This window comes from Hyalella azteca, unplaced genomic scaffold (genome assembly GCF_000764305.2).
Source record: "Hyalella azteca isolate HAZT.00-mixed unplaced genomic scaffold, Hazt_2.0.2 contig13953, whole genome shotgun sequence".
In the NCBI taxonomy this organism is placed as follows: domain Eukaryota; kingdom Metazoa; phylum Arthropoda; class Malacostraca; order Amphipoda; family Hyalellidae; genus Hyalella; species Hyalella azteca.
Window position 1 is genome coordinate 175,333 of NW_025943855.1, and position 11,109 is coordinate 186,441.

The following is an 11,109-nucleotide window of genomic DNA, read 5'->3' on the forward strand; positions in this document are numbered from 1 at the left end:
AGCACAATAATCAGACTTATAACTTGAACTTTTTTTGTGCAATACGACCAGTTGCATAGAGATTAGTTATTCTGACATCTCATTTGTGACGATTTCATTATTTCTGGGTTATAACATACGTAGCGTTAGTTATACACAAATAAAATTTCAGTTCATTGAAATGCAACTCCTTGTACCATACTGCATAATTAAATTCCAAAGATTCAGAATAGAAGATGTTTGCATGTAGATCCTTCTCCCTGTTATCCGCCGTTATCCGCCGTTAACTCGTTCATAACATTACATAACATAATATAACATAACATAACATAACATAACATAACATGACATAACATGACATAACATAACATAACATAACATAACATAATATAACATAACATAACATAACATAACATAACATAACATAACANGACATGACATGACATGACATGACATGACATGACATGACATGACATGACATGACATGACATGACATGACATGACATGACATGACATGACATGACATGACATAAGTGATCTCGGCGCTGAAGTGTAGGCCTGATGTGGCGTGTCGCCGATTCTTTTCCTTTTCGTACCTTGTTCACAGAAGATCTAAAATCGTGTCTTTTGACCGGATCTTTTCATGACTGACGATAGTTTGAAAAAGCTACTGGACTTTCACCGGGTTCGATATGGTGCTAAGCATTTCAAATCTGAACATATATTTTTCCATAGCTTTATCTAGTCTGTTCTTGAACGCGTTCATACTTGGAGCGCCAACGATGTCATCGGGTACGCTGTTCCACATGTTGGTGATTCGCAGCGAGAAGAAATGTTGCCGCGTTGAGAAGTTGCAGCGAATTTTTTTAGTTTATAGCCGTGGCTCCTGGTGTTGGTTCTTGTTTCAAATTCTTGTAATCATTGGGGGACCTTGTATAAACCATGAGTATACTTGTAAACTTCAATGCGGTCCTCACGCAGACGTCGATAACTGAGGCTTGGAAACTTCATAATCTCTAATCTCTCTTCATAGGACTTGCCCTTCAAGCCTTGAATTATCCTTGTTGCACGTCTTTGAATATTCTCTATTAAATGAAAATATATAGCGGTTTCAGCGTTTATTAGGCCGTAGGCCTGTTGCCAATTCTTAACATCGCCGAACATCCACAGCTTATTGCGGTCTCGAACTTGCAACTCACTGCTACAATTCTGATTTGCTTAACCGCCCGGCCTCCTTGCCGATTCTGACCAGAAACTGGCATACAGAGCTGGGATCGAACCCGCACCTCTCTGCTCCAATCTTGGTACTCTGAACTTTAACCACTGGGCCACCCTGCCTATTAAACTTTTGTCCTTTTTAAATCTCGGTGACCACGCAACGTTTCCAAACTCTAGATTCGGGCGCACGACAGCAACATATAACAGCTTCATCACTTCTGCATCCAGGAACTCGTATGAGCGTCTGATTAGTCCAAGAAGTTTGTTGGATGTGTTAGCTTGCGTTTCAACATGCCTAAAAATTTTCAGCTTCTTGTCCATTCATGATTATTAAATATCCGCGACAAATCTTATTTCGTATCGCACACATAAATTTTTTATTTGGATCACATGGACACTGCTCCGTAACACACTCTCATTAATACCTGCGCAATGATATCTCCTCTTTGGGGGATACTCATAAATGCTTACCTTTCGATGTCTGTTCCAAAATTATCCGGTTATCGCGATGATCTGACATGGTAATCATGTCCCGAGTGGCTAATCTTGTAAAAATCTCATTACTATCTTTGAATTGCTATAAACTTCATTATTACTATAAAGCATTACCATAAAAATTGTCATTATTACCCAAAACCCAGACAGTGAATATAACCATAAACCAAAGCATCAGTGATTCCACAGTTTTCTGCGTGTTATGTGCTTCTTCGGTACAGGCATTGTTCTTGCGGTCGGAACTCAAAAGTCAGTTTGAGTTCATTCAACTCAAACGTCAGTTTAAGTTCCGATACATGGTTTTTACAAGGTCCCAGAAGGATTACTAGAATTTGAAACAAGAACAACACCAGGGGCAACGGCTATAAACTAAAAAAACTGCGTTGTAACACATCCATGCAACAATATTTCTTCTCGCTTCGAGTCACCAACATGTGGTACAGCCTCCCTGATAGCATCGTTGAAGCTCCGAGTATCAACGCCTTCAAGAACAGACTAGGCGAAGCTAAGCAGGAGCATATGTTCAGTCTTAAAATGCCTAGAAACTTATGGACCGCAAAAAGTCCAACATCTATCTCAATCAATCGTCAGTTATGTAAAGATGGAGTTCCAAAGGCCGGATCCCATGGAATCAAGTCACGAAAATTACAAGAATCGGCAACAGGCCATGGGCCTATTTCTTCAGTGTCGACACTTCTATTCTATTCTATTTGTAACAGACCTCGGTCTGATGCAGTATGTCTTGGTCTTGCAATCTCATGATTGCAAACATAACGATCGATAATTTTCGTTGTTTTGAAGGAATACAATATCCAATATTGTCTCTCTTTGCGCTATGTTGTCTTGTTTGGTTTAATATTTTAGATAGTGAGCTAGACCAATAAAATATTGATCAATACGTATCAAATATTTTCTTCTGCTATGGTATACTGGTGCGCTAGTGCGATATGACTTCTGAAGGGAGAGCAAGTTCAATCATGTCGAAGCAAGGCTTCTAGGGCTCGTGCATAAGAATCTTTTCTTGTTTGGTGAAATAAAAGCAACGACCCACGCTCAAGAGCACAGGAAACACATTAAGCGCAAGGTGACTTTAATTTGTTCACCAAGCGCTCGCTGCCAAACGAAATCAGCGTGATACGTAGAAAGAAAAAAATATATATATAGGGCAGGCTCTCGGACTTCAGTTTCGTGACGCCTGTGGCATGGTGCTAATTAACTTAAGTAATTATACTGTAGTATATTTAACAGAGCAAAAAAAAAAAAACTTCGAATGAAAGGCGGGTCATAAGACAAACCGAACGAAAATAAACCGAAACGTAAATAAACGAAATGGGAATCGCGACGCTGTGAAACCGAAGGTAGAAAAAAACTTCGTGCAATATGAGTAGGCTCTAGATGGCACAACTTACTTGGAAAGCGACCCTGCATGTATTTTAGAGCTGCGAAGTTTACAGAATCATTCTACGCTGGTCTTATATCTCAACTTGCAATTGTCAAAGTTACTGGCATGTGTCAACATGAATAATACCCTTATACGGCGTTTCAAGCCTCATAACAATGACGCAATGCCCCCCGCCACATAGTCATTGTCGCCCAAGATTTTCCGAACATAAGCGGGGCCCAAGTTATTCTGTAAATTTTGGACGTTCCCTGTCTTAGCTCGAAGTAAGTTTACTTCCAAATTTCTCGATAAAATTAAAGTATGAATAATCTACCATAAATCTGAAAAAACAACTTCAAAACGAATAACGAAACTCGTGATTGTCTTTGCAGCATAGAGGATTCTATGAAAGACATCTTGGCTCAGCTCCTCTTCAGTTGTAAAGCGTATAAGTTCAGGCAGAGACACCTGCTCTCATAAAAAATTAAAAGAGCGGTTTGACGTCTTCAACCTGTAAGCTGGCATAGCCTGCACCCACAGTGAAGCAACAGATGCAGAGACGCGAATAGGAAAATAATCGCTACCTACATATCAAATCAGCTCCCATTAAATAAAAGAACAATATCTGCAGAGATAAGAACCAAGTCTAATCTTTCTCCTAAACTACGGCATCGGTCAATATACGTATAGACTTCTGTATCATTCAGAAATTCCGTAATGTGCCACCGGTTCATTTGTAATATAGACACATGATAAAGCTGCGGTTTTTGTTGCATCAATGGCGATTGTTAGCTTGAAGTTCGAAATGGGCCCCACGAGACATCTGTGGTGAGACCTCCTCTTCGACCATCTCCGTCTGACACCAGCATGAATTGTAACCATGAATCGTTTCTAAATAATCGTTTTGAACTCATGTTTCAGAAAGCAAGATGATACTTTTTCGAGAGTGTAGGAGAAGTTTAATTTATGCAAGATATTGGTAGGTGGTATAAAGGTTCAGTGATACTATCTGAAAAGTTAAATAAGGCGGGCGATGCCGTATGATGCGTATACCTTCCGGTTGGGGTTACTTCTCCTGCAAACTGTGTGTTGTGCTGCTAAAGGAGGACTGGTGAAGTTTTGGTTACATTGCTTAATTTCGTTCAGCCGATTCAAACATCTGCTAGTCACACGCTTCAATATTCCAAACTTAGTATGTGATGAAGCCTTTCTTGGAGATTCAACACAACCAAAGTCGAAGCTTGACAAAAATTCTAAGTCGGATAATACAAGCACGAGGGAAGATCCGTGGCAGCACAGTAAACATCGATGGTGGAGGAAGCTATACAGCGAGGCAGCATGTGCAGGTGAAATTGGTTTACCAGGCGATATTCCATAAGGCTTTCTGGCATGATGGGGTAACTATTCGACCAGTGATAGGCCAGCATCAAAATATCATTGCACTGTGGCTCCTATCAAGGAATGAGATCTAGTACGAATATAATTTATTAGGGACAAAGACAGTAGGTTCACGATGAATCTAAAATGCGAATATATCTAATTTAAGTTTCTTTTCGGATTGCGTTGTAATAAATAACTTGGGGTAGAAGAGCAGAAAGCTCTCCTAAAGAGAACACGATGCAGAGAAGGTCCTAACATATATAACTCAGTACTTACCCACTGCGCTGCAGTGAGTGACAGAGAGCGCATTTTCTCGTCGACAAAAACGTGAAGTCACGGACGGACAGACGGACGAACATGGCTAGCACTAAAGTACATTTTTCCCATAAATGAGAAATTGCGATAAAAAGAAATCTTGATTGGCTTGTATGCAATGGCAGGAAAACAAGGAGAGGGCGAAGTTGCCTCTGAAACATAATAAAGTAAAACTTTATGATGGAAATACACCCGCATGCCAGCAAATAAGAATTTTATTGCATTTTGGGCATATGCCTAAGTTTATTCCTAATACTAATACGTTAGGACCCCGTGAGTCCCGTTAGTTTGTATTGCAAAGCTGTTTGCAGCGCGGTTGCAGTGATTCCAAAAGACAGATCTATTCACATGTCAGAGACATTGTAGGCCCTGCTGTTCTCTCCTACAAATAGTCAGCTGTATAGTCCGATGACCTCTAGAACCACCAACTTCGCGGCTTGCTGTTTGAGGTTGAGTAAGTCATTTTAGTGCCTTCAAGAAGCTTTATACGTTCTATATCGAACATATTGCGAGTTTTCTAGATATACAACTGATTCCAAGCCTCTCTAACCGTAATCCACGGACAAATTGGAGAAATTACACGAAAAATTGTAAATTTTGCGCAGATAGGATCTGATCATTTTTGTAAATCACACAGATTGTCAGCAGTTACTTTCGATTTAGGCCTGATTTTATTAGTTATATGTTGCTTAGTTTCCAGGAATAGGCTAGCTGCCTTTGTTTTCTTGTAAAATCTCATTATTGTAAGAGCTCTTTGATGCGGTTACCGTACTGACTACTGAGTAACTGAACTGAGACACAAGTCTACTTATTTTTTGGTCGACTTAAACAGCCGTATTAATTTATTCTGTTCATTATGCTCTCTGACGTTAGATTTTCGTCAATTAGTTGATCCAGATTCCAGTCTTCCAGACTGGCACAGTTCTCAACATGGGCAAATTATTGGCCGCATAGTGACAAACCATAGATTTTTTAGAATCAGTCCATTTTTAATTTCCTCATTTACCTAAGATTTAAACCAATTTCTTATATATGATAATGCTGGTATCCACTATCCAGCTCCAGCCTCCAGGGACCAGGATACTTTACTGGTCTACTTTTACTTTTTAGGACTCAAAAATGAACTTGAGCCTTTGACTTTGAGAGAGAATCTAAAAAACTCTCTGCTTTGCCACCATGGTGGAATTCTAACATATAGTGCTCAAAGGTACTTGTGGGCGGAGTCATGTCATCTCCCATCTGTGAGTGGGCGGAGTCATGTCATCTCCCATCTGTGATTGGTTGAGAGGGTCATACTTTCTGGCAGAAAGTATGACCCTTCAGAAAGTTTCTGCACTGTGATTGGTCAATAGGATCATGATATCATCCTCTCAAGACTGCGATTGGCTGATAGGATCATGATCTCATGCTATCCAGGTTATGACTGGTTATGGGATCATGATGTCATGTTATCCAGGCTGTGATTGGCTAAGCAATGGCCGTTCCATTGGTCATTTAAAACCCCCTAGAATTTCACCTTGCATGGACACATCATAGTAATAAATAATAATAATAGTGGTTTCCGCGTTTACTAGGCCATTGGCCAGCCTGTTGCCAATTCTTAACATTGCAGATTGCAGAACATTCACAGCTTGCTGTGGTCTTAAATTCACAACTCACTGCTACAAATTCTGCTTTGCTTAACTGCCTGGCCTCCTTGCCGATTCTGACCAGAAACTGGTGCACAGAGCTGGGATTGAAGCCGCATCTATCTGCGCCAATCCTGGTAGGAGGTACCGTGGTACGGTACCTACTACTCTGAAGTCTGAACTTAACCACTGGGCCTGGCCCTGGGCATAGTGACAAACCAGAGATTTTTTAGAATCAGTTCATTTTTAATTTCTTCATTTAGGGTAAACGCGGTATATTCCGACACATTAAGGACGCATCGAGAAATGAAAAACTAGGTATAAAAAAAAACGTATGCGTTACGTAAGTTCTGTTGCCTTTACATGACTCTCAAAACACTTCACTTCGCGTCAGCAACGATGAAACGTCACAAAATGTTGCCATATTTATTAAAAAGCCTTTAGAATGGAAACCTACCAAATCCCTATATTCCGTCAATTGCTGTGTGAGCTGTATTGGGATACAACACGGCTTTGAATTAGAACACTAACGAATATTGAACACTACTTAATTACATTTTAATTAACAGCTATTAGGCTTTTAATTAAGCAAATTTCAATTTTTGTACAAAGCTTAGAACGATCTGTGTGTGTCTAATTCAAGTTGTGTCGGAATTAGTTTTCATGTGTCTAAATCCAACATCCTAAATCCAACATCTCAACTTAATCATCTATTAATTTATTTACGACTTGAAATCAGCAAATACAAGTATACTTAAAGGATTCCTAATATATTCACAGACTTATTTAAAAGTCTCGAACCATAATATTCTTTCTACACAAACAGTTTATCACTATTTGGTTGAGCAAGGTCTACTATCAACTTTGACACGTTTTTTGATATTCTCACTGGGTGACATGCACTGTCTCTTTGGATCTTAACATTTTCCGACCAGACGGCCCAGACCTAGTGTTTTGGCAATAGTATGGCGCGCAATAGTATTATGTCACTATTTTAACCATCAATGAATGCGTGGAACTAAGATAAAGCTTAATAGTTAATATAAAGGAAAAAGTTGAGAAGTGTCGGAATTACCCACGATTTAGGAATATACTGCGTTTACCCTACCTAATAGTAAATTGTTGTTGTTGTTTGTTGCACCCGTCACGCTCACCGGGGGGAGGCTCTGATGGTGGGCGGGGGGCCAGCACCGGAAGAGGGGGGAGATGAGCAAAGGCAGGGAGGGTGGCCAGGATTGCCGCTGCCTCCACGGGGCTGTCCCACAGTGAGGAGACGCTGAGAGACATGGGGAATGCGGGGCAGACTAAGAGGTGCTGAACAGACTGGAGGGGATCCCCGCACTCTGGGCAGGTGGAGCTAGGAGAGCGTCCAATCCTGGTGGATTTGGATGCCAGGGAGCTACAGTATCCCGAGTGGAGCTGGGATAACACTGAGCGGTAGGGGTGAGGGAGTGAAGCCTCCACTGATGCAATTGGCGGTGGCGGGGCTGCGAGGACGGCGTTTATGGCGTCAGTTGCCACAAAGCGGGAGGTGATCTCCCTGCGGAGAGACCACTTGGCGGCTTCTCTGTATGTACCGGCAGGTAAGATGCCATTTGCCAAGAGTGGTGTGACAGGATGGCCGAACCTTGACTGTATCGAGGCTTTCATAGGGCGGTCCCCGAGAGGGGCAGAGACCCTGCGAAAAGAAGCATGGGAGGGCTAGAGGGCGCTGGCAAGGAACTGGGCACAAGCCAGGTCCAGGTGCACAGACAAAGAATAGACGCCGGTCTCCTGGTGCAGATGGGAGATTGGGGCCATTTTGAGGCAGCCGGTGGCTAGTCTCAATGCAGTATTTTGTATTATCTGCAGGCTGGCAACTGCATTAAAAGAGGCAACAGGGTACCAGATGGGGGCTGTGTATTAGAGGATTGAGCATGTGATGGTACGGTAGGTGACAACTATGTCCTTCTTGGAGAAGCCCCAGTTGGTGCCAGCAAGGGCTTTTAAGATGCGGAGAGAACCCGTTGGTTTTGTGGCTATGGCTCTTGCATGAGGGGAGAAAGTGAAGTGTGTATCCCAGGTGATGCCTAGGATTTTAGGGGTTTTATCCAGTGGGATGATGCCGTTGCAGATGGTGGCAGATGGGTGGTATTGGGATTGGTGCGTATCTGGGGTGAAGAGTGTGACCGAGGACTTGCCAGGAGCCATGGTCAGTTTCTTAACAGCTGACCAGTCTGAGATGCTGCGAAGAAGCAAGGCAAGCTCAGCCTCCACAGCGTCTAGCCTTGGGGACGACACAAAGATGGTAAGGTTGTCCGTGTATGAGGCAATATTGGGGTAGGCACTGGGATGTCAGAGATGACCAAGCCCTGGGGAACGTCTGAGTGGATGGCTCTGAAAGGTGATTGAATTCTGAGGTAGAGGCAAGATTCCTGCCTGCCTTAGAGGTAGCAGCACAGCCAGCGGACCAGGTTGTGATGTAGGTCCAAGGCCGCAATCATGCTTAGGAGGAGAGGGTGGTTGACACTGTCAAAAGCCTTTGAGAGGTCGACTGCCGCACTGACAGTCCGGGCTGAAGGGTGCCGAGAGTTAAAGCCCATCATGATCTGGTGCGTGAGTGTGAGGGCGGTAACAGTGGAGTGTCCTTGTCTGAAACCCTGTTGCTAGGGGATGGTGGTGAGGGATCCTAAGATATAGGAGAGCACAAGACGCTCTAGGATCTTGGCTGCAGGGCAGAGGAGGGAGATAGGGTGGTATGAAGAGCCCTGGTTTCTGGGTTTGCCCGGTTTGAGGATTGGAATACTTATTGAATTTTTCCAAATGGATTTGATGGAGGCTGTGGCGACGGAGGCGTTGAAAATGCAGGTGAGGTACTGGTTACCGCGTGGTCCGAGGTGCTTAAGATGAAGGACCGTGAGGCCGTCCGGACCTCGAGCAAAGGAGTTGTTGGCGGCAGCAATGGCAAGCTTCACCATGTCAGGTGTGAACAGGGAGAAGTCCCTATCGAGGGGATGTTCAGCCCGGATTTGACGTATGAGGCGGCGGGCGGAAGGGCTTTGGGAGTGGGGAGCAATCGAAGTAAATAACTTGCAGAAGGCGGAGGAGATCTTGCGCTGAGATGAAAAAGTATTCAGACCAAATTGGATTGGCTGATTGGGGGAGGGTGGCTTTGCTTTCCAGCTAGAGAGCAAAGGAGATTCCAGTGCTTAGACTGGTTTGCACGCCTGCAGCATGACGCAAGATGAGTTTGCCATATGTTTCTGGTGTGGACCTGAATGGACATACTAATTTCCAGGTTGAGTTCTGGGAGCCGGGGGTCTGTTGGATTACGTGCCCTGATGTCATCCCGTTGCTCGATGAGCAACCAGGTGCCAGGGTTGACCCAAGGGGGAGAAATCCTTCTGGAAACCAGCAGGGATATGCTGTCTGGCAGCAGTCGTCAAAATTTCCCTCAAGGTCGACTCACCGCCACACAAGGTATGGGAGGGACCATCTGGAGTGCCATTTCGATGGCTGCCGTGTAGGTGGGCCAGTCAGCTTTTTTGAAGTTGACGTATGAGCGAGCAGCCTGGGGGGTTGGAGAGTCGACAGAGGAAGGGAGATGAATCAGAATGGGCAGGTGGTCTGAGTTAAGGGTGATTTGAGGAGCCCTGGAGATGACGAGCAGTAGATGATTGTTGATGATGGCGAGGTCTGGAGAGGAGGTTGGGCCGTGGTAGGGGAGGCAGGTATGGGAATCCTCGTTGAGGAAGGTAAGGGAGGAACCGGCAACGAGGTCGTCAACTATGGCTCCTCACGCTGCGGCTCTCTGGTCTTCCATGTGGGAGAACCAGGAAGGATGATGGGCGTTAAAATCGCCAACTATCAGATTGTCGCCCGGTATGGAGACTATGTCAGAAAGTTCCAGGGAATATCCCGGGAGGCAGGAGGAAGCCGGTGGGATATAAACATTAATGATGCAAAGAGGGGAACCATTAAGAGGAGTGGTGATACAGCAGAACTAACATACAGCAATAATTTTGATACCATTGGATAGGTATCAGCTTTAAGAGGAGACTAAAAACCACAAAAGCCAAAATTGTAAATTTTGGACCCAGACGCTCCCCATATATTAACATTAAACATAGGCAAAAATGCCTGGCAGTGCACTTAAATAGCCAGTCTGAACACACTCTGCTTTAGTAACCCGGCTGCAGTTGTGCGGGATGGTTCTTGTGCAATCGTTAGCACCATCCTTGAAAGAAATTGAGCTCCAGTATTGTCTAGTCTTGCCTCCTTGCAACCTTGAATGTCTATTTCAAGGCGTGCGGAACTTGTCGTAATCCACTGAACATTCACACTTATTGTCACTGCAAACCTATCTCCTACAGTTTTTAAGCTACAACAATGATAGGTATACCATTTGATTTGCAAATAAATTATCTAGAGATTGGTCAGACTTTTTTTCAATTTTGTGAAAGTTTTTAAAATATTTTGAAAAAAGGGGGGATCAAAAAATTTATGAAAAATGCTCGCCCACCCACAAAAATTTGAATTTTGGAAAAAGCTCTGACGAATCGATAGATATGGTCCTTACGCATCGAATGATATGCGTCTCGATGTAAATAGCTTGAAAATCATAGGAGGAGATTTCTAAGAATTTCATATTTCCTTTCATTTTTTTAATTAACATGAATAAATGATGTCTATTTTTTGGTTCTCACATGTGTACCAAGTTTCAAAGTGATCCGT